This window comes from Hippichthys cyanospilos, chromosome 12, assembly GCF_059441005.1.
Source record: "Hippichthys cyanospilos isolate Australia breed blue-spotted pipefish chromosome 12, RoL_Hcya_1.0, whole genome shotgun sequence".
Lineage (NCBI taxonomy): Eukaryota > Metazoa > Chordata > Actinopteri > Syngnathiformes > Syngnathidae > Hippichthys > Hippichthys cyanospilos.
The window spans coordinates 19,863,252-19,887,607 of NC_142380.1; the positions used below are offsets into that span (position 1 = coordinate 19,863,252).

Here is a 24,356-nt window from a genome sequence, read left to right on the forward strand (position 1 = left end):
TTATACAATACCCATAATGGGAAACACCTAAAGTTGGAACGATAAGTAGAGGTAGGGCGCAAATTTTTCGTGAGTTTTAGGGGGCTTTTACTTATGCAAAAAAGATGCATTATGGGTAAATGACTCTCTGAGGTCATAGGCAGGGTCAAGATGAATGGTTAAACGCTGAATCGGACTGAATCGGACAAACACCTGTAGTCATTAAAGTTAAAAAACAACAATTCTTTGAATTTTGTAAAATAATACAAAATTTCAAAAACGAAGAAAATAAGTACACTCAAAATACAAATTCTGAATTTTGGGGGATTATATTTAATAGTTTGGATCTTCAACATTTGGAGAGTGTTGATTTTATTGTTCTGAGTTAACCAAGATGGCCGCTATCCTGGGTGGAAGTTGAGCTGAACCCTCATGAGCTGTCTGATCAGATATCCAAGATGGCCGCCCCTTAGGTTTGATGGGAAATGGAGTCTCAGTGTATGTAGCCAAGTGTCCAAGATGGCCACCTGACGACCCCATGGGAAATGGAGTTCTTTGTCTACCTAAACAGTAGTCCACGAAGGCCAAACGCCCACACAATGAATGACCTCATTGAAAATGAATTGGTTCATTAAAGGTACAGTGTGTGGAATTGTGGGTAAATTTTGATTCCTGGTAAGAGGTAAATGTATACACCAATGAATTGGCGGGGGTGAATGGAATAGTATAAAGTTGGAACGGTGGGAATCGGATGAAGAATGGCGAAGACAGAAGGTTACAATGTTTTGGCAAGGACAGTTAACTGAGGAATTATGGGTAAAAAAATGGGAAAAACCTGAAATGTTTGGTGCAAGGTGTTCTTGACAATCTAACCCATAAGGGGAAACACCTAAAGTTGGAACGATGAGTATAGGTCGGACGCAAATGGAGATATCACAAGAGGAAACATAAAAAATCTGATTTTTTGCGAGTTTTAGGGGGCTATTACTTATGCAAAACAGAAGCATTGTGGGTAAATGACACTCTGAGGTCATAGGCAGGGTCAAGATGAAAGGTTAAACGCTGAATCGGCCTGAATCGGACAAACACCTGTAGTCATTAAAGTGAAAAAAACAGTAATTTTTTGAATTTTGTAAAATATCACAAAATTTCAAAAAGTGAGAAAAAAGTACACTTAAAGTTCAAACTCTGAATTTTGGGGGATTAGATTTAATAGTTTGGATGTTCAACATTTGGAGAGAGTCGCTTTTATTGTTCTGAGTTAACCAAGATGGCCGCCATCCTGGGTGGACGTTGGGCTGAACGCTCATGAGATGTCTGATCAGATATCCAAGATGGCCGCCCCTGAGGGTTGATGGGAAATGGAGTCTCAGTGTATGTGGGCGTGTCCAAGATGGTCGCTTGACAACCCCATGGGAAATGGAGTACTTTGTCTACCTAAACAGTAATCCACGAAGGCCAAACGCCCACGCAATGAATGACCTCATTGACAATGAATTGGTTCATTAAAGGTGCAGTGTGTGGAATTGTGGGAAAATTTAGATTGCTGGTAAGAGGTAAATGAATACACCAATGCATTAGCAGGGATGAATGGAATCAATTCGAGTTTGAACGGTCGGAATTGAATGAAGATTGGCAAAGACAGAAGGCTTTAAAGCCTCGGTGAGAACAACGAAATGAGGAATTATGAGTAAAAAAAATTGGAAAAAATTGAACATTTTTAATGCAAGGGTGTTCTTGGCATTCTTACCCATCATGGGAAACACCTAAAGTTGGAACGATAAGGATAGGTTTAACGCAAATGGAGATATCACAAGAGGAAACATAAAAATCTGATTTTTCGCGAGTTTTAGGGGGCTATTACTTATGCAAATTAGATGCATTATGGGTAAATGACACTCTGAGGTCATAGGCAGGGTCAAGATGAACGATTAAACGCTAAATCGGCCTGAATCGGACAAATCCCTGTAGTCATTAAAGTGAAAAAAACAAAATTTTTTTGAATTTTGTAAAAGATCACAAAATTTAAAAAAAGTGTTGAAAAAAGTACACTTAAAGTTCAAATTCTGAATTTTGGAGGATTATGTTTAATAGTTTGGATGTTCAACATTAGGAGAGTGTTGTTTTTATTGTTCTGAGTTAACCAAGATGGCCGCCATCCTGGGTGGAAGATGGGCTGAGCGCTCATGAGATGTCTGATCAGATATCCAAGATGGCCGCCCCTGAGGGTTGATGGGAAATGGAGTCTCAGTGTTTGTGGGCAAGTGTCGAAGAACAATTACGGGAAACACATAAAGTTGGAACGACCAGTATAGGTCTAACGCAAATGGAGAAAACGCAAGAGGTAATCTAAAATAGCTTATACAGTGGGCCCCCGGGTTACGAACTTAATCCGTTCAGCGGCTACGCTCGTATCTCGAATTGCTCGTATAGCGGGCAATCCAGACCCATGTTAATTCGTGAATGCGTGCAACGCGCGCAGATGCCTTAGGTAAAATCATCACGCTGTATACATATATTAATATTAAGTGACATAATCTACTGTACAGTTGCATTAAATAACAAATACAAAGGAATATTGACTTTTACCTTTGGAAAGACGTGACTTGTGCTGAAATAAGCAGAGATGAGCAGAGATGAATGCTCGAAGTCAATACGGTAAATCAGATATGCTATTGGTCTTACAGTGTCAAAGTAACTTTTTCAGTCAGGGTTTTCTCTACTTCCTTCCATCCCAACCAGCTGTGCCATCAAGCTAGATAAAGGCGTTCGGCCAATAGCATATCGGCACTTCTGTGATTGACGTGTGACGCCGGCCAATAGCATCTACGTGAGTGAGACCGGGTGACCTTAATCGACCAATAGCATATTGGCGTCTCCTTGACTGACTGATAATTATTCGCACTTTTTTTTTAAACGGTTGGAATGTATTGACATCTTATTGATAAACACATTTAAACCTGTGACGATTTTTTGTCCTGCAATCGGCACACTTAATTTCATGTCAGCTGTTTTTCCCGACGTGAATTGAGCTGGGTGGAGGCGGAGGGGAGGTAGTGTGTGTTGTATTTACTAGGCACCACACTTGTTGCTTGTTCGAGCGTCAGTTCACCGTTGGTTAGAACTCACAGAATTGCAAGATTGGCGCTGTCCCAAAGTATGTCGGGAGGTCGCCGTCTAACATGACATGCAGTTTTGTCAAGCAACCATTATATGGCACTGCAATACCAGCCGTAACAGGGTGCAGAGATTAACCTCTTGAGTTAATACGGCAACGCTTATAGGCTATTGGTCTTACAGTGTTACAGTAACTCTTTCAGTCATGGTGCAAATCACGGAGATACTAAAACATCATCCTCTTATTTCTTCCTTTACCGCTGCTAGTAATTTTAGAAGCTATGTCTAACAGATAAAGTTTGCAAAGTCTTCAAAACATTCCGTTTTTCACTCATTTTGTCTACTTCCTTCCATCCTGTCCCATCAAGCTAGATAAAGGCGTTCGGCCAATAGCATATCGGCATTTCTGTGATTGACGTGTGACGCCGGCCAATAGCATCTCCGTGAGTGAGACCGGGTGACCTTAATTGACCAATAGCATATTGCCGTCTCCTTGACTGACTGATAATTATTCGCACTTTTTTTTAAACGGTTGGAATGTATTGACAATTAATTAAAAAAAAACACACATTTAAACCAATGACAATTCTTTGTCCTGCAATCGGCACATTTAATTTCATGTCAGCTGTTTTTCCCTTTAGCTGTACAAACACTACACTTAAATGGTAATATATTTAGACACCGTGAGTGAGACAGTCAGTGTGAGATTGTAAGACCAATAGCGTTCACGTTACCGCCATAAGTACCTGTTGATGATTGTAGATGACGCAACTGCTGAATATATTGACGTAGTTAGGCGAGAACATTTCTACATACTCAATGGATGGTTAGTCGGAATGCTCGCAAGACGAGAGGTTTGCTCGTAAGCGGAGGACAAAAATCTCCCTTATCCACGCTCGTAAGGCGAAATGTTCGCAAATCAGGATGCTCGTAAGCCGGGGGCTGACTGTATTATACAGGTTAAGCGGGCGGCCATTATCGAACTTCGGAAAATCGGCTCTATTCGCTTATCGGAATGTCGGAGCGTCGCGGCGTTATGATTAAAAATCCACAACGATGGTCCATGAGTTAGGTGGTTCCGCTCATTTCCACGTGAGGGTTTCCAAAAAAACTTTTTTTTTCCCACTTTTTTCCACTTTTCCCCATTCAAAGTGAATGGGCTGCGGCGAGAGCTTGTCAAATGTCCAAGATGGCCGCCTTACAGGGGTGTATGGGAGCTGTAGTATTTGATGTAGGTCAGAGTTCATCCAAGACGGCCGCTGGGTGGGGGTACCATAGTAAATAGAGTACAACGTGTACCTGAACAGTAGTCCAAGAAGGTCACATGCTCACAGAATGAATGACCCCATAGAAAATGAATGGATTCTTTGTGACTACAGAATGAGGAATTGTGGGTAAAATTTTGAGTTCTGGGAAGCTACCCCTTTGGAATGCCGGGATTTGGGGGAATCCATCAAAGTTGGAACGGTGGGAATCGGAGTAGGAATGGCCAAGATAGAAGGTTACAAAGTTTTGGTGAGGAAAATGGGAATGAGGAATTATGGGTAAATTTATTAATATTGTTATGAATTACTGGTTTGTGTGAATATGTGTAATGATGACAATGTGAAATGAATTGGCTGAATGAATTGAATGCAAAATGAGGAAGCTTCAAATAGGAAAAGTAAAATCTGCCTTTTGGAATGAATAACAAATTGTTATAGGTGAAAAATATGGAATTATGGGAAATTATTAATAATTTTGATTTATTGAATTGTTGGGAATGAGCCATAAGGTGGAATGAATAAGTTCAATGTTATGAATATGAAATGGGAAACATCAAAATGTGAAATGTTAATTGTCCCATTGAGAATGAATGGGAAGCCCTCCCATTGGAAATGCATTATGAAATATTAAAGGTGGGAAAAATATGGAATTATGGGAAATTATTGGAAACTATGTATTACTGGAATGATGAGAATGATCCCTAAGGCAAGCTGAATGAGTTAAATTTTGAAAATATGAAACGTAAAAGATGTAATATTGAAATGAAAAATCACCCAATGTAAGTCAATGGCACTTTTGGCTCGGAAAACAGGGAATTGTGGGAAATCTATGAATAATTGGAATTATAAAAATACACGCGCACCGAATGGGAATAAGTGGAATAAGATGAAATTGGAACGGCGTGAATCGGATAAACTGGGAAAGAGATGAAATGTCCCAAAAAACGGCAGAATAATAATAATAACTAGAAAATGTGCAATTTCTGAAGAAATTGCGTGTGAAGGTGAAACCGTTGAAGGTTTGGGAGGTGAAAAGTGGAATTACGTGGAACGATTGAATGGTGTGAATCTGTGAAGAAATATGAATACAAAGTTGAAAAACTGAATAAAAGTTGAACTGTGGAATTTGAAGATGAATGAAAAACTGAAAAAGTTGAACTGGAGAATGAAGTGAATCTGTGAAAAATTATGAATCCGACAAAGTTGAAAAACTGAGAAACTGAAAAAAAAAACGAATGTTTGAATCGTAAAAAAGTGTGGATGATCCGAAGTAAAAGCAGAAGAGAAAATACAAAGTTTTTCAACTTTGTATTATTCACAATGCTTCACTGTTTCAAGCAATCCACAATCCACCTCATTCAAATCCACCTCATTCAAATGATTAGCTCATTATCAGGAGTTAAAAAATGATCCCTAAGCAAACTTTTCAGTTTTTTTAGTGCTTGAAATATGAATAATACAAAGTTGAAAACTGAAAAACTGAAAAAAACTGAATGTATGAATCAAGCTGAGTTCACCAAGCCAGATGCTGTACTAGGTGGAAGCAGAAGTGACAGGTAATGAGACGTCTAATAAAATGTCCAAGATGGCCGCCCATGAGGGCAGATTGGAATTGGAGTCTTCAGTGGTCTAAGATGGCCGCCCGATGGCAACATGGGAAATGGATTACTTTGTGTAACTAAACTATAGGTGTCAAACTCCAGTCCTCGAGGGCTTGTATCCTGCATGTTTTTGAATCACACCTGTAATGGAGGTGTCGGAGTAGCGTCCAAACTTGTGACCTCCTTGAAAGGACTGTACTTGACTGATTCAGAGGATCCTCAATCTTATCAGGTTGTCCGGCCAGAACATAAAGACGATGCACACTCTCATGCCACTCTTTATTTGTATATAATGTTCTATTTATTTATCTGGGTTGGTGTGTGTGTGTTTCTGTGTTTGTGTGTTCTGTGTGTGTTCTATGTTTGATTGTGGGTGTGTGGTCTCTGCAAAGGAGAGCAGAGAACATTCACTAAACATTGATAACTAACATAACTAACATTGTACAATATGTTACATCATATGCTCACATGACTCTATATTAGCTTAGAATAACATAAACAACACAGGCAAACATACCGTACAATGATAGGAAGAATGAATTCAACCCAATCGTTCCAAAATGTGCGTTAGGTAGGAAAGGGTTAATGGAGCCGAATAGATTTGAGTGGGCGGTGACGTCACTCCCTTACGGCGGAAAGATCACATTGGCACACACGGCAAACATGCGACAAACATGCACATTTTGTGGATGAAACTTTAACGTGAATACTAAAAGTGAAGTATGAAAAGTACGGTATATTTGCCTTTAGCAATTATACCAAACTTAGGTGCAATAACAACTTAAGACATTAATGGACAAAGTGAAGCAGTGCAAACGTAAACATGTATCCAAAACCACGAACGGACAACATATTCAAACTGTACTTACATTCTCATGGACGCACGGAATAATAATGAAAGGAATTAGATAATCCACAGAATGATTGAAAGCAGAAAAAATGACTGTCCGTTACAACGATACCTGCCGACTGACCCGTGAAAGAGCAAAACAACCTATGATAGTGTAAACAGAGTCCTGATTGGTAGTGGAGGAATGAAACACAACTTGTGATTAGTTGCTAGGCGGTTGCTAGGAAGATCACATGACCACAGGAGAAACATGTCCAGACGTAAATAGTAATAACAGAACGATTCAAACACGAAATCGTTAAGTATAATCAGAAACTTCTTAACAACACCATTCACTTAACATTAGACAATTTTTACGGTACAAAAACTTGAATTGTAGCTGAAAGTTGAACTGTAAACGTGAAACGCGATTTGCCCGAACCGGGACACGGACATGTTGAAGATGACAACTCTACCACTGGGCCACTGGGGGGCAGTGTAAGACCACACTAGGGAATGAAGTATTTTTGAACGTGAATCTATGAAGAACTACGAATAATACAAAGTTAAAAAACTGAAAAAAGTTCAACTGTGGAATGAAAAGATGAAATGAAAGTAAGAACAGTTTGAAAAGGCTAAATTCTTTAAATATGAATAGTATAAAAAACGTAAATTGTAGGAAAACGATGAATAGTTGAACCTTGAAAAATAAAAAAGCACTTCACGTGAATATGTGGAATGATATGAAGTTCGAACGGCATGAATTGGATGAACTGGGAAGGAATTGAAACCAAAAAAAAAATACTGAATTAACTGAAAAAAACACTGAATGTGTGAAAAGACACAGCGGGGATCGAACGCACGAACATGTAGTAGATATACGTCAACAGAACGTCTGAGCCACGGGAAATGACGAAACCGTGAACGCTTTAAAAGGAAGTAGGAAGAACGCTCCAATCACTTAACATTAGGCCGTTTTTACGGTACAAAAACTTAAATTGTAGGAAAACGATTAAAAGTTGAAACTTGAAAAATAGACCCGCACTAACTAAAAAAGACTCACACAACTAAAAAATGACGCAGCCTGGGATTGAACCCACGAACATGAAGTGCGAATGCCGTACACAAATCCCATGCGCCACCGAGACATAGGAAATATCGAAAACGTTAAAGTTTAAAAATAAAGCACGAAGACCAGCCCATTCACTTAACATTAGGCCATTTTTACGGTACAAAAACTTAAATTGTAGGAAAACGATGAAAAGTTGAAACTTGAAAAATAGACCCGCACTAAACATGAATATGTAGAATGATATGAAGTTTGAACGGCATGAATTGGATGAACTGGGAATGAGTTGAAACGTACCTAAAAAACGGTCGGAATAAAAAAAAAAATAATAATAATAACTAGAAATAGTGCAATTTCTGAAGAAATTGCGTGTGAAGGTGAAACCGTTGAAGGTTTGGGAGGTGAAAAGTGGAATTACGTGGAACGATTGAATGGTGTGAATCTGTGAAGAAATATGAATACAAAGTTGAAAAACTGAATAAAAGTTGAACTGTGGAATTTGAAGATGAATGAAAAACTGAAAAAGTTGAACTGGAGAATGAAGTGAATCTGTGAAAAATTATGAATCCGACAAAGTTGAAAAACTGAGAAACTGAAAAAAAAACGAATGTTTGAATCGTAAAAAAGTGTGGATGATCCGAAGTAAAAGCAGAAGAGAAAATACAAAGTTTTTCAACTTTGTATTATTCACAATGCTTCACTGTTTCAAGCAATCCACAATCCACCTCATTCAAATCTACCTCATTCAAATGATTAGCTCATTATCAGGAGTTAAAAAAATGATCCCTAAGCAAACTTTTCAGTTTTTTTAGTGCTTGAAATATGAATAATACAAAGTTGAAAACTGAAAAACTGAAAAAAACTGAATGTATGAATCAAGCTGAGTTCACCAAGCCAGATGCTGTACTAGGTGGAAGCAGAAGTGACAGGTAATGAGACGTCTAAGAAAATATCCAAGATGGCCGCCCATGAGGGCAGATGGGAGTTGGAGTCTTCAGTGGTCTAAGATGGCCGCCCGACGGCATCATGGGAAATGGTGTACTTTGTGTAACTAAACTGTAGGTTTCAAACTCCAGTCCTCGAGGGCTTGTATCCTGCGTGTTTTTGAATCACACCTGTAATGGAGGTGTCGGAGTAGCGTCCAAACTTGTGACCTCCTTGAAAGGACTGTACTTGACTGATTCAGAGGATCCTCAATCTTATCAGGTTGTCCGGCCAGAACATAAAGACGATGTACACTCTCATGCCACTCTTTATTTGTATATAATGTTCTATTTATTTATCTGGGTTGGTGTGTGTGTGTTTCTGTGTTTGTGTGTTCTGTGTTTCTGTGTTTGTGTGTTCTGTGTGTGTTCTATGTTTGATTGTGGGTGTGTGGTCTCTGCAAAGGAGAGCAGAGAACATTCACTAAACATTGATAACTAACATAACTAAACTTGTACAATATGTTACATCATATGCTCACATGACTCTATATTAGCTTAGAATAACATAAACAACACAGGCAAACATACCGTACAATGATAGGAAGAATGAATTCAACCCAATCGTTCCAAAATGTGCGTTAGGTAGGAAAGAGTTAATGGAGCCGAATAGATTTGAGTGGGCGGTGACGTCACTCCCTTACGGTGGAAGGATCACATTGGCACACACGGCAAACATGCCGTGTGTGCCAATGTGATCCTTCCACCGTAAGGGAGTGACTTGCCGACAAACACGCACATTTTGTGGATGAAACTTTAACGTGAATACTAAAAGTGAAGTATGAAAAGTACGGTATATTTGCCTTTAGCAATTATACCAAACTTAGGTGCAATAACAACTTAGACATTAATGGACAAAGTGAAGCAGTGCAAACGTAAACATGTATCCAAAACCACGAACGGACAACATATTCAGACTGTACTTACATTCTCATGGACGCACGGAATAATAATGAAAGGAATTAGATAATCCACAGAATGATTGAAAGCAGAAAAAATGACTGTCCGTTACAACGATACCTGCCGACTGACCCGTGAAAGAGCAAAACAACCTATGATAGTGTAAACAGAGTCCTGATTGGTAGTAGAGGAATGAAACATAACTTGTGATTAGTTGCTAGGCGGTTGCTAGGAAGATCACATGACCACAGGAGAAACATGTCCAGACGTAAATAGTAATAACAGAACGATTCAAACACGAAATCATTAAGTATAATCAGAAACTTCTTAACAACACCATTCACTTAACATTAGACAATTTTTACGGTACAAAAACTTGAATTGTAGCTGAAAGTTGAACTGTAAACGTGAAACGCGATTTGCCCGAACCGGGACACGGACATGTTGAAGATGACAACTCTACCACTGGGCCACTGGGGGGCAGTGTAAGACCACACTGGGAAAGCTTGAAATATAGGGAATGAAGTATTTTTGAACGTGAATCTATGAAGAACTACGAATAATACAAAGTTAAAAAACTGAAAAAAGTTCAACTGTGGAATGAAAAGATGAAATGAAAGCAAGAACAGTTTGAAAAGGCTAAATTCTTTAAATATGAATAGTATAAAAAACGTAAATTGTAGGAAAACGATGAATAGTTGAACCTTGAAAAATAAAAAAGCACTTCACGTGAATATGTGGAATGATATGAAGTTCGAACGGCATGAATTGGATGAACTGGGAAGGAATTGAAACCAAAAAAAAAAATACTGAATTAACTGAAAAAAAACACTGAATGTGTGAAAAGACACAGCGGGGATCGAACGCACGAACATGTAGTAGATATACGTCAACAGAACGTCTGAGCCACGGGAAATGACGTAACCGTGAACGCTTTAAAAGGAAGTAGGAAGAACGCTCCAATCACTTAACATTAGGCCGTTTTTACGGTACAAAAACTTAAATTGTAGGAAAACGATGAAAAGTTGAAACTTGAAAAATAGACCCGCACTAACTAAAAAAGACTCACACAACTAAAAAATGACGCAGCCTGGGATTGAACCCACGAACATGAAGTGCGAATGCGGTACAAAAATCCCATGAGCCATTGGGACATAGGAAACGCGGAAACCGTTAAAGTTTAAAAATAAAGTACGAAGACCACCCCATTCACTTAACATTAGGCCATTTTTACGGTACAAAAACTTAAATTGTAGGAAAACGATGAAAAGTTGAAACTTGAAAAATAGACCCGCACTAAACATGAATATGTGGAATGATATGAAGTTTGAACGGCATGAATTGGATGAACTGGGAATGAGTTGAAACGTACCTAAAAATCGGTCGGAATAAAAAAAATAAAAATAATAATAATAAAGGTGGAGAAAAACATAAGTGTGAAGGTTTCACCTTCACACAACTAGAAAATGTGCAATTTCTGAAGAAATTGCGTGTGAAGGTGAAACTGTCGAAGGTTTGGGAGTTGAAAAGTGGAATGATGTGGAACAATTGAATGGTGTGTATCTGTGAAGAAATATGAATACAAAGTTGAAAAACTGAAAAAAGTTGAACTGTGGAATTTGAAGATGAATGAAAAACTGAAAAAAAGTTGAACTGTAGAATGATTTGAATCTGTGAAAAATTATGAATCCTACATAGTTAACAAACTGAGAACAGTTGAACTGGAATAATGTGAATCTGTGACATTAGGCCTAATGTTAAGTGAATGACGTGATTCAAAAACATGCAGGATATCAGCCCTCGAGGACTGGAGTTTTAAACTCCTGTTAATGAGCTTATCATTTGAATGAGGTGGATTGAATGAGGTGGATTGTGGATTGATGTGAAACAGTGAAGAAATGTGAATAATACAGAGTTGAAAAACTGAAAAAAACTAAAACGTATGAATCAAGCTGAGTTAACCAAGCCAGATGCCGTACTAGGTGGAAGCAGTAGTGAGAGGTAATGAGACGTCTAATAAAATATCCAAGATGGCCGCCCATGAGGGCAGATTGGAGTTGGAGTCTTCAGTGGTCTAAGATGGCCGCCCGATGGCAACATGGGAAATGGATTACTTTGTGTAACTAAACTATAGGTGTCAAACTCCAGTCCTCGAGGGCTTGTATCCTGCATGTTTTTGAATCACACCTGTAATGGAGGTGTCGGAGTAGCGTCCAAACTTGTGACCTCCTTGAAAGGACTGTACTTGACTGATTCAGAGGATCCTCAATCTTATCAGGTTGTCCGGCCAGAACATAAAGACGATGTACACTCTCATGCCACTCTTTATTTGTATATAATGTTCTATTTATTTATCTGGGTTGGTGTGTGTGTGTTTCTGTGTTTGTGTGTTCTGTGTGTGTTCTATGTTTGATTGTGGGTGTGTGGTCTCTGCAAAGGAGAGCAGAGAACATTCACTAAACATTGATAACTAACATAACTAACATTGTACAATATGTTACATCATATGCTCACATGACTCTATATTAGCTTAGAATAACATAAACAACACAGGCAAACATACCGTACAATGATAGGAAGAATGAATTCAACCCAATCGTTCCAAAATGTGCGTTAGGTAGGAAAGGGTTAATGGAGCCGAATAGATTTGAGTGGGCGGTGACGTCACTCCCTTACGGCTTAAGGATCACATTGGCACACACGGCAAACCTGCGACAAACACGCACATTTTGTGGATGAAACTTTAACGTGAATACTAAAAGTGAAGTATGAAAAGTACAGTATATCTGCCTTTAGCAATTATACCAAACTTAGGTGCAATAACAACTTAGACATTAATGGACAAAGTGAAGCAGTGCAAACGTAAACATGTATCCAAAACCACGAACGGACAACATATTCAAACTGTACTTACATTCTCATGGACGCACGGAATAATAATGAAAGGAATTAGATAATCCACAGCATGATAGAAAGCAGAAAAAATGACTGTCCGTTACAACGATACCTGCCGACTGACCCGTGAAAGAGCAAAACAACCTATGATAGTGTAAACAGAGTCCTGATTGGTAGTGCAGGAATGAAACACAACTTGTGATTAGTTGCTAGGCGGTTGCTAGGAAGATCACATGACCACAGGAGAAACATGTCCAGACGTAAATAGTAATAACAGAACGATTCAAACACGAAATCGTTAAGTATAATCAGAAACTTCTTAACAACACCATTCACTTAACATTAGACAATTTTTACGGTACAAAAACTTGAATTGTAGCTGAAAGTTGAACTGTAAACGTGAAACGCGATTTGCCCGAACCGGGACACGGACATGTTGAAGATGACAACTCTACCACTGGGCCACTGGGGGGCAGTGTAAGACCACACTGTGAAAGCTTGAAATATAGGGAATGAAGTATTTTTGAACGTGAATCTATGAAGAACTACGAATAATACAAAGTTAAAAAACTGAAAAAAGTTCAACTGTGGAATGAAAAGTAAGATGAAATGAAAGTAAGAACAGTTTGAAAAGGCTAAATTCTTTAAATATGAATAGTATAAAAAACGTAAATTGTAGGAAAACGATGAATAGTTGAACCTTGATAAATAAAAAAGCACTTCACGTGAATATGTGGAATGATGTGAAGTTCGAACGGCATGAATTGGATGAACTGGGAAGGAGTTGAAACCAAAAGAAAATACTGAATTAACTGAAAAAAAACACTGAATGTGTGAAAAGACACAGCGGGGATCGAACGCACGAACATGTAGTAGATATACGTCAACAGAACGTCTGAGCCACGGGAAATGACAAAACCGTGAACGCTTTAAAAGGAAGTAGGAAGTACGCTCCAATCACGTAACATTAGGCCGTTTTTACGGTACAAAAACTTAAATTGTAGGAAAACGATGAAAAGTTGAAACTTGAAAAATAGACCCGCACTAACTAAAAAAGACTCACACAACTAAAAAATGACGCAGCCTGGGATTGAACCCACGAACATGAAGTGCGAATGCCGTACACAAATCCCATGAGCCACCGAGACATAGGAAATATCGAAAACGTTAAGGTTTAAAAATAAAGCACGAAGACCAGCCCATTCACTTAACATTAGGCCATTTTTACGGTACAAAAACTTAAATTGTAGGAAAACGATGAAAAGTTGAAACTTGAAAAATAGACCCGCACTAAACATGAATATGTAGAATGATATGAAGTTTGAACGGCATGAATTGGATAAACTGGGAATGAGTTGAAACGTACCTAAAAAACGGTCGGAATAAAAAAAATAAAAATAATAATAACTAGAAAATATGCAATTCCTGAAGAAATTGCGTGTGAAGGTGTAACCTTTGAAGGTAGCGGTGCTGAACGCTAGAGTGATGTTGAAAGTTTGAGTGCTTGAATCTGTGACATCATGTGAATGATACAGATTTGGAATTGTTTGAAAAGGTCAAACAATGTAGAAGATACAAGAAAACACTGAAAAATGAGGAATTGTGGGAAAATCTTGAATTGTAGGAAGAGAAAAATGGATACACGAATGGAATAGCGGGAATATGGGGAATCGATTAAAGTTGGAACGGTAGGAATCGGATGAAGAATGGCAAAGATATAGGGGAAAAACTGAAAGAAGTGGAATTGTGGGTAATTTTTGAATTGTGGGTAAAAATGCTTTGGCGGGCATTGGGGGAATTGATTAAAGTTGGAACGGTCGGAATTGGATGAAGAATGGCAAAGATATAAGGGAAAAACAGAAATAGTGGAATTGTGGGTAATTTTTGAAATGTGGGTAAAAATGGATGGGTGGGCATTGGGAGAAACGATTAAAGTTGGAACGGTGGAAATCGCAGCAGGAATGGCAAAGTTACAAGGGAAAAACTGAAAAAGTGGAATTGTGGGTAATTTTTGAACTCTGGGAAGAAAGCGGAAACCACCGTGGAATGGTGGGACTTCGAGGAATCGATTAAAGTTGGAATGGTCGGAATCGAGTGAAGAATGGCAAAGATAAAAGGAAAAAACTGAAAAAGTGGAATTGTGGGTAATTTTTGAATTGTGGGTAAAAATGCATTAGCGGGCATTGGGGGAATCGATTAAAGTTGGAACGAAGGAAATCGCAGCAGGAATGGCTAAAATACAAGGGAAAAACTGAAAAAGTGGAATTGTGGGTAATTTTTGAACTCTGGGAAGAAAGCGGATACCACCGTGGAATGGTGGGACTTCGAGGAATCGATTAAAGTTGGAATGGTCGGAATCGAGTGAAGAATGGCAAAGATATAAGGAAAAAACTGAAAAAGTGGAATTGTGGGTAATTTTTGAATTGTACGTAAAAATGCATTGGCGGGCGTTGGGGGAATTGAATAAAGTTGGAACGGTCGGAATTGGATGAAGAATGGCAAAGATATAAGGGAAAAACTGAAAAAAGTGGAATTGTGGGTAATTTTTGAATTCTGGGAAGAAAGCGGATACCACCATGGAATGGCGGGACTTGGGGGAATCGATTAAAGTTAGAATGGTCGGAATCGGATGAAGAATGGCAAAGATATAAGGGAAAAACTGAAAAAACGGAATTGTGGGTCATTTTTGAATTGTGGGTAAAAATGGATGGGCGGGCATTGGGGGAATCGATTAAAGTTGGAACAGTGGAAATCGCAGCAAGAATGACAAAGATACAAGGGAAAAACTGAAAGTGGGATTGTGGGTAGTTTTTGAATTCTGGGAAAAAGAAAAAGGATATCACCATGAAATGGCAGGACTCAGGGGAATTGTTTAAAGTTGGAACGGTAGGAATCGGATGAAGATATCGGATCAGATATCCAAGATGGCCACCCCTGAGGTTTGATGGGAAATGGAGTCTCAGTGTATGTGGGCAAGTGTCCAAGATGGCCACCTGACGACCCCATGGGAAATGGAGTACTTTGACTACCTCAACAGTAGTCACCAAAGGCCAAACGCCCACACAATGAATGACCTCATTGAAAATGAATTGGTTCATTAAAGGTACAGTGTGTGGAATTGTGGTGCAACTTTGAATTCTGGTAAGAGGTAAACGAGTACACCAATGAATTGGCGGGGATGAATGGAATCATATAAAGTTAGAACGGTGGGAATCGGATGAAGAATGGCAAAGACAGAAGGTTACAATGTTTTGGCGAAAACAATTAACTGAGGAATTATGGGTAAAAAAATGGGAAAAACTATAAATTGTTGGTGCGGGGGTGTTCTTGGCAATCTAACCCATGATGGGAAACACCTAAAATTGAAACAATGAGTATATGTCGGACGCAAATGGAGATATCACAAGAGGAAACATAAAAAATCAGATTTTTCGCGAGTTTTAGGGGGCTATAACTTACGCAAAACAGATGCATTGTGGGTAAATGACACTCTGAGGTCATAGGCAGGGTCAAGATGAACGGTTAAACGCTGAATTGGCCTGAATCGGACAAACACCTGTAGTCATTAAAGAGAAAAAAACAAAAATTTTATGAATTTAGTAAAATATCACAAAATTTCAAAAAGTGAGAAAAAAGTACACTTAAAGTTCAAATTCTGAAATTTGGGGGATTATATTTAATAGTTTGGATGTTCAACATTAGGAGAGTGTTGTTTTTATTGTTCTGAGTTAACCAAGATGGCCGCCATCCTGGGTGGAAGTTGGGCTGAGCGCTCATGAGATGTCTGATCGGATATCCAAGATGGCCGCCCCTGAGGGTTGATGGGAAATGGAGTCTCAGTGTATGTGGGCAAGTGTCCAAGATGGCCGCTTGACGACCCCATGGGAAATGGAGTACTTTGTCTACCTGAACAGTAGTCACCGAAGGCCAAACGCCCACACAATGAATGACCGCATTGAAAATGAATTGGTTCATTAAAGGTACAGTGTGTGGAATTGTGGTAAATCTTTGAATTCTGGTAAGAGGTAAATGAATACACCAATGAATTGGCGGGGATGAATGGAATCATATAAAGTTGGAACGGTGGGAATCGGATGAAGAATGGCAAAGACAGAAGGTTACAATGTTTTGGCGAGAACAATTAACTGAGGAATTATGGGTAAAAAAATGGGAAAAACTATAAATTGTTGGTGCGGGGGTGTTCTTGGCAATCTAACCCATGATGGGAAACACCTACAATTGAAACAATAAGTATATGTCGGACGCAAATGGAGATATCACAAGAGGAAACATAAAAAATCAGATTTTTCGCGAGTTTTAGGGGGCTATAACTTACGCAAAACAGATGCATTGTGGGTAAATGACACTCTGAGGTCATAGGCAGGGTCAAGATGAACGGTTAAACGCTGAATTGGCCTGAATCGGACAAACACCTGTAGTCATTAAAGAGAAAAAAACAAAAATTTTATGAATTTAGTAAAATATCACAAAATTTCAAAAAGTGAGAAAAAAGTACACTTAAAGTTCAAATTCTGAATTTTGGGGGATTATATTTAATAGTTTGGATGTTCAACATTAGGAGAGTGTTGTTTTTATTGTTCTGAGTTAACCAAGATGGCCGCCATCCTGGGTGGAAGTTGGGCTGAGCGCTCATGAGATGTCTGATCAGATATCCAAGATGGCCGCCCCTGAGGGTTGATGGGAAATGGAGTCTCAGTGTATGTGGGCAAGTGTCCAAGATGGCCGCTTGACGACCCCATGGGAAATGGAGTACTTTGTCTACCTGAACAGTAGTCACCGAAGGCCAAACGCCCACACAATGAATGACCGCATTGAAAATGAATTGGTTCATTAAAGGTACAGTGTGTGGAATTGTGGTAAATCTTTGAATTCTGGTAAGAGGTAAATGAATACGCCAATGAATTGGCGGGGATGAATGGAATCATATAAAGTTGGAACGGTGGGAATCGGATGAAGAATGGCAAAGACAGAAGGTTAAAATGTTTTGGCGAGAACAATTAACTGAGGAATTATGGGTAAAAAATGGGAAAAACTATAAATTGTTGGTGCGGGGGTGTTCTTGGCAATCTAACCCAGAATGGGAAACACCTAAAGTTGGAATGATAAGTATAGGTCGGACGCAAATGGAGATATCACAAGAGGAAACAAAAAAAATTGCATTTTTCGCGAGTTTTAGGGGGCTACTACTTATGCAAAACAGATGCATTGTGGGTAAATGACACCCTGAGGTCATAGGCAGGGTCAAGATGAACGGTTAAACGCTGAGTCAAACTGAATCGGACAAACACCTGTAGTCATTAAAGTGAAAAAAACAACAATTTTTTGAATTTTGTAAAATATCACAAAATTTCAAAAAGTAAGAAAAAAGTACACTTAAAGTTCAAATTCTGAATTTTGGGGGATTATAATTATTAGTTTGGATGTTCAACATTAGGAGAGTGTTGTTTTTATTGTTCTGAGTTAACCAAGATGGCCGCCATCCTGGGTGGAAGTTGGGCTGAGCGCTCAAGAGATGTCTGATCAGATATCCAAGATGGCCGCCCCTGAGGGTTGATGGGAAATGGAGTCTCAGTGTATGTGGGCAAGTGTCCAAGATGGCCGCTTGACGACCCCTTGGGAAACGGAGTACTTTGTCTTCCTAACCAGCAGTCACCGAAGGCGAAACGCCCACACAATGAATGACCTCATTGAAAATGAATTGGTTTATTAAAGGTACAGTGTGTGGAATTGTGACAAAATTTTTAATTTTGAGAAGAGGTAAATGGATACACGAATGGAATGGCGGGCATCAGTGGAATCGATTAAAGTTGGAACGGTGGGAATCGGAGCAGGAATGGCCGAGATAGAACGTTACAAAGTTTTGTTGAATAAAATGGGAATGAGGAATTATGGGTAATATTTTTAATATATTTATGAAATACTGGAATGTGTTATAATGTATAATGATGACAATGTGAAATGCATTAGCTGAATGATTTAAATGTGGTATTGGGAAGCTTCAAATAAGAAATGTTAAATCGGCCATTGGGAATGAATTATGAATTGTAATAGGTGAAAAATATGGAATTATGGGAAAATATGAATAATTATGAACTCTAGGAATGATGGGAATGAGCCATAAGGCAGAATGAATGAGTTAAATGTTATGAATATGAAAAAGGAAAGCTCAAAATGTGAAATGTTCAATCTCCCATTGGGAATGAATGGGAAGCCCTCCCATTGGAAATGAATTATGGATATTTAAAGATGGAAAAATATGGAATTATGGGAAAATATTGAAATGTATTAATTACTGGAATGACGGGAAGGATCCCTAAGACGAGATGTATGAGTTAAATATTGAAAATATTAAAAAGGAAAGCTGTAATAATGAAACAAAAAATGACCCAATGTAAGTCAATGGAACTTTTTGGGGTGGAAAACCGGGAATTCTGGGAAAACTGTGAATATTTGGAATGTGAAAAATGGAAACCCCTCATTCCCGAATAAGTGGAATAACATGAAAGTGGAACGGGGTGAATTAAATAAACTGGGAATGAGTTGAAACGTGCCGAAAAACAGGGCGGAATAATAATAATAATAATAATAACTAGAATATTTGCAATTTCTGAAGAAATTGCGTGTGAAGGTGTAACCTCTGACGGCAAAGGTGTTGAATGATGTGGAATGGTGGGAATTGGGGGAATCGATTAAAGTTGTAACGGTTGGAATCGGATAAAGAATAGCAAAGATAGAGGGGAAAAACTGAAAAAGTGGAATTGTGGGTAATATTTTAATTGTGGGTAAAAAATGGAGTGGCGGGCATTTAGGGAATTGATTAAAGTTGGAACGGTCCGAATCTGATGAAGAATGACAAAGATAGAAGTGATAAACTGAAAAAGTGGAATTGTGGGTAATTTTTGAACTCTGGAAAGAAGAAAATTCAAACTACCATTGAATGGGGGGAATTGGATGAATCGATTAAACTTGGAACGGTCGCAATCGGATGAAGAATGGCAAAGGTAGAAGGGAAAAACTGAAAAAGTGGAATTGTGGGAAATTTTTGAATTGTGAGTAAAAATGGAGTGGCGGGCATTGGGAGAATGGATTAAAGTTAGAACGGTAAAAATCGGATGAAGAATGGTGAAGATAGAAGGGAAAAACTGAAAAAGTGGAATTATGGGTAATTTTTGAATTGTGGGTAAAAATGGAGTGGCGGGCATTGGGGGAATTGATTAAAGTTGGAACGGTCAGAATCGGATGAAGAATGGCAAAGATAGAAGGGAAAAACTGAAAAAGTGGAATTATGGGTAATTTTTGAATTGTGGGTAAAAATGGAGTGGCGGGCATTGGGGGAATTGATTAAAGTTGGAACGGTCAGAATCGGATGAAGAATGGCAAAGATAGAAGGGAAAAACTGAAAAAGTGGAATTATGGGTAATTTTTGAATTGTGGGTAAAAATGGAGTGGCGGGCATCAGGGGAATTGATTAATGTTGGAACGGTCACAATCGGATGAAGAATGGAAAAGATAGAAGGGAAAAACTGAAAAAGTGGAATTGTGGGTAATTTTTTAATTCAGGTAAGAAGAAAATAGATACCACCATGTAATGGCGGGAATTGGGGGAATTGATTCAAGTTGGAACGGTCGCAATTGGATGAAGAATGGCAAAGATAGAAGGGAAAAACTGAAAAAGTGGAATTATGGGTAATTTTTGAATTGTGGGTAAAAATGGAGTGGCGGGCATCGGGGGAATTGATGAAAGTTGGAACGGTCAGAATCGGATGAAGAATGGCAAAGATAGAAGGGAAAAACTGAAAAAGTGGAATTATGGGTAATTTTTGAATTGTGGGTAAAAATGGAGTGGCGGGCATTGGGGGAATTGATTAAAGTTGGAATGGTCAGAATCGGATAAAGAATGGAAAAGATAGAGGGGAAAAACTGATAAAGTGGAATTGTGGGTAATTTTTGAATCATGGGAAGAGGAAAGGGGATACACAAATGAAATGGTGGGAATTGGGGGAATCCATTAAAGTTGGAACGGTGGGAATCGGAGCAGGAATGGCCAAGATAGAAGGTTACAAAGTTTTGGATGAGGAAAATGGGAATGAGGAATTATGGGTAAAAATATGAAAATAGTTATGAATTACTGGAAGGTGTGAATATGAGTAGTATTCAAATTGGGGAATGTATTAACTGATTAATGTGAGTGTGAAGTGGAGAAGCTTTAAATAAAAAATGTTAAGTCCGCCACTGGGAATGAATTATGAATTGTTATACATGAAAAATATGTAATTATGGGAAAATATTGAAAATTATTAATTGTTACAATAGTGGGAATGAGCCAACAGGCGAAATGTATGAGTTAAATGTTATGAATATGAAATAGGAAAGCTCAAAATGTGAAATGTTTAATCTCCCATTGGGAATGAATGGGAAGCCCTCCCATTGGAAATGAATTATGAATATTTGAAGGATGAAAAATATGGAATTATGGGAAAATATTGGAATGTATTAATTACTGGAATGATAGGAAGGATCCCTATAACGAGATGAATAAGTTAAATATTGAAAATATGAAAAGGGAGAGCTGTAATAATGAAACAAAATATGACCCAATGTTAGTCAATGGGACTTTTTGGGGTGGAAAACCGGGAATTCTGGGAAAACTGTGAATACTTGGAATTCCAAAAATGGAAACGCCCTTCGGGCGCTTTACTGGAATAATGTGAAATTGGAACGGTGTGAATCGGATAAACTGGGAATGAGCTGAAATCCGTCGAAAAACAGGCAGAATAAGAATAATAATAATAACTAGAATATTTGCAATTTCTGAAGAAATTGCGTGTGAAGGTGTAACCTCTGAAGGCAAAGGTGTTGAATGATGTGGAATGGTGGGAATTGGGGGAATTGATTAAAGTTGGAACGGTCCGAATCGGATGAAGAATGACAAAGATAGAAGTGATAAACTGAAAAAGTGGAATTGTGGGTAATTTTTGAACTCTGGAAAGAAGAAAATTCAAACTACCATTGAATGGGGGGAATTGGATGAATCGATTAAACTTGGAACGGTCGCAATCGGATGAAGAATGGCAAAGGTAGAAGGGAAAAACTGAAAAAGTGGAATTGTGGGAAATTTTTGAATTGTGAGTAAAAATGGAGTGGCGGGCATTGGGAGAATGGATTAAAGTTAGAACGGTAAAAATCGGATGAAGAATGGTGAAGATAGAAGGGAAAAACTGAAAAAGTGGAATTATGGGTAATTTTTGAATTGTGGGTAAAAATGGAGTGGCGGGCATTGGGGGAATTGATTAAAGTTGGAACGGTCAGAATCGGATGAAGAATGGCAAAGATAGAAGGGAAAAACTGAAAAAGTGGAATTATGGGTAATTTTTGAATTGTGGGTAAAAATGGAGTGGCGGGCATCGGGGGAATTGATGAAAGTTGGAACGGTCAGAATCGGATGAAGAATGGCAAAGATAGAAGGGAAAAACTGAAAAAGTGGAATTATGGGTAATTTTTGAATTGTGGGTAAAAATGGAGTGGCGGGCATCAGGGGAATTGATTAATGTTGGAACGGTCACAATCGGATGAAGAATGGAAAAGATAGAAGGGAAAAACTGAAAAAGTGGAATTGTGGGTAATTTTTTAATTCAGGTAAGAAGAAAATAGATACCACCATGTAATGGCGGGAATTGGGGGAATTGATTCAAGTTGGAACGGTCGCAATTGGATGAAGAATGGCAAAGATAGAAGGGAAAAACTGAAAAAGTGGAATTATGGGTAATTTTTGAATTGTGGGTAAAAATGGAGTGGCGGGCATCGGGGGAATTGATGAAAGTTGGAACGGTCAGAATCGGATGAAAAATGGCAAAGATAGAAGGGAAAAACTGAAAAAGTGGAATTATGGGTAATTTTTGAATTGTGGGTAAAAATGGAGTGGCGGGCATTGGGGGAATTGATTAAAGTTGGAATGGTCAGAATCGGATAAAGAATGGAAAAGATAGAGGGGAAAAACTGATAAAGTGGAATTGTGGGTAATTTTTGAATCATGGGAAGAGGAAAGGGGATACACAAATGAAATGGTGGGAATTGGGGGAATCCATTAAAGTTGGAACGGTGGGAATCGGAGCAGGAATGGCCAAGATAGAAGGTTACAAAGTTTTGGATGAGGAAAATGGGAATGAGGAATTATGGGTAAAAATATGAAAATAGTTATGAATTACTGGAAGGTGTGAATATGAGTAGTATTCAAATTGGGGAATGTATTAACTGATTAATGTGAGTGTGAAGTGGAGAAGCTTTAAATAAAAAATGTAAAGTCCGCCACTGGGAATGAATTATGAATTGTTATACATGAAAAATATGTAATTATGGGAAAATATTGAAAATTATTAATTGTTACAATAGTGGGAATGAGCCAACAGGCGAATTGTATGAGTTAAATGTTATGAATATGAAATAGGAAAGCTCAAAATGTGAAATGTTTAATCTCCCATTGGGAATGAATGGGAAGCCCTCCCATTGGAAATGAATTATGAATATTTGAAGGATGAAAAATATGGAATTATGGGAAAATATTGGAATGTATTAATTACTGGAATGATAGGAAGGATCCCTATAACGAGATGAATAAGTTAAATATTGAAAATATAAAAAGGGAGAGCTGTAATAATGAAACAAAATATGACCCAATGTTAGTCAATGGGACTTTTTGGGGTGGAAAACCGGGAATTCTGGGAAAACTGTGAATACTTGGAATTCCAAAAATGGAAACGCCCTTCGGGCGCTTTACTGGAATAATGTGAAATTGGAACGGTGTGAATCGGATAAACTGGGAATGAGCTGAAACCCGTCGAAAAACAGGCAGAAGTAGAATAATAATAATAATAATAATAATAAAGAAAATGGCCGAACACAATAACATATGTGTGAAGGTTCCACCTTCACACAATAACTAGAAAAAGTGCAATTCCTGAAGAAATTGCGTGTGAAGGTGAAACCGTTGAAGGTTTGGGAGTTGAAAAGTGGAATGATGTGGAACGATTGAATGGTGTGAATCTGTGAAGAAATATGAATACAAAGTTGAAAAACTGTAAAAAAGTTGAACTGTGGAATTTGAAGATGAATGAAAAACTGAAAAAGTTGAACTGGAGAATGATGTGAATCTGTGAAAAATTATGAATCCTACAAAGTTGAAAAACTGAGAAAAGTTGAACTGGAATAGTGTGAATCTGTGACATTAGGCCTAATGTTAAGTGAATGATGTGATTCAAAAACATGCAAGATATCAGCCCTCGAGGACTGGAGTTTTAAACTCCTGTTAATGAGCTTATCATTTGAATGAGGTGGATTGAATGAGGTGGATTGTGGATTGATGTGAAACAGTGAAGAAATGTGAATAATACAGAGTTGAAAAACTGAAAAAAACTAAAACGTATGAATCAAGCTGAGTTAACCAAGCCAGATGCTGTACTAGGTGGAAGCAGTAGTGAAAGGTAATGAGACGTCTAATAAAATGTCCAAGATGGCCGCCCATGAGGGCAGATTGGAGTTGGAGTCTTCAGTGGTCTAAGATGGCCGCCCGATGGCAACATGGGAAATGGATTACTTTGTGTAACTAAACTATAGGTGTCAAACTCCAGTCTTCGAGGGCTTGTATCCTGCATGTTTTTGAATCACACCTGTAATGGAGGTGTCGGAGTAGCGTCCAAACTT

General features: G+C 38.4%; 1 protein-coding gene across 2 annotated transcripts in view; it reads right to left on the reverse strand.

The window, feature by feature from the left end:
- The window catches only part of LOC148415251 (uncharacterized), a 66,689-nt gene that overhangs the window by 16,142 nt on the left and 26,191 nt on the right, over positions 1–24,356 (reverse strand). The window contains exon 3 of one of the 2 annotated variants that reach the window (XM_088428808.1): positions 11,916–12,452. The exons of the other annotated variant lie outside the window; for it this stretch is intronic. The gene's annotated coding sequence lies outside the window, so the exon portion shown is untranslated. Of the gene's footprint in view, positions 1–11,915; positions 12,453–24,356 lie in introns of those variants that run through there. 2 annotated transcript variants of the gene reach the window in all.